The 914-nt window shown below is 36.4% G+C and overlaps 1 non-coding gene across 1 annotated transcript; it reads right to left on the bottom strand.

Annotated features, from left to right (window-relative positions):
* Positions 1–486: 486 nt before the first annotated feature.
* LOC116170015 lies at positions 487–593 on the bottom strand. Its single transcript, XR_004145148.1, has one exon. It is a non-coding gene; the product is annotated as a U6 spliceosomal RNA (small nuclear RNA).
* Between the last annotated feature and the right edge of the window lie 321 nt (positions 594–914).

Below are 914 nucleotides of genomic sequence, written 5' to 3'. Positions count from 1 at the left end.
AAAGTTAACAATTAGTAGTATATATTAGATTCAACAATTTAGTCGTCGTACTCGTCGTCTATCAACATCCCCAACTGTTTCTTCGTCCGTCGATTCATCGTGGGTGGACAATTTAACCGCCGTCGTTGATCTTTGCTGCTTGGTTAACCCACAAGAAAGTTCCTTTTGTCTATTAATTCATCTCCTGTCAACCTCAATTTTACAGTGAACCGCTATTCAGCCCTGTGATGTATGAGAAACGTCAAACTTAACGTGCAGGCTACCTGTCAAAAAACGTAATTTTTATTTTTTATTATTATTTAGTTTGGGCAAAATAATGTTTTCTACAGATAACCTACTTTTAAGTTTAACGTTAGTGATACATTACAGGGTTGATTAACCACCAAGAGGTTACTATTAGTTTGTCATTGTACCTATTTTTTGTTTATAATATATATACATACATACAATATAATCCTTCCTCTTCTACCTTACGGTGTTGAGGTAAAAAATGTGGAACGCTTCACGATTTTGCGTGTCATCCTTGCGCAGGGGCCATGCTAATCTTATCTGTATCGTTCCAATTTTAGTATATGTACCGCCGAAGCGAGTACAATCAATAAATAATTTGCTGATTTCCTGATTAGAAAAGGCACGACAAGGTTGTTTTTAATGATTTTTAACCTTTTTTGAAAAATCATTCTTTTCTCCAACCTTGCTTCTTGTTACTTTTGAAAACTAAACTCGTATTTTAGACAGGGGGTGACAACGAATAGTTAGGGCGTGCTCAGTACCCATAAAATAGTTTAGCTACGCTCATGTTCATTATGAAAGCTTTATGGGGGTGGTCACCATTTTCGTCATAACGGACTGAACGGAATTATTGGAAGCCTTTAGTTTGAGATTCTACTTGCGGCGATACTCTTGCAGATTCA

Source organism: Photinus pyralis, unplaced genomic scaffold (genome assembly GCF_008802855.1).
Source record: "Photinus pyralis isolate 1611_PpyrPB1 unplaced genomic scaffold, Ppyr1.3 Ppyr1.4_LG4, whole genome shotgun sequence".
NCBI classification, from domain to species: Eukaryota; Metazoa; Arthropoda; class Insecta; order Coleoptera; family Lampyridae; genus Photinus; species Photinus pyralis.
This window is presented reverse-complemented; position numbering and strand designations above follow the sequence as displayed.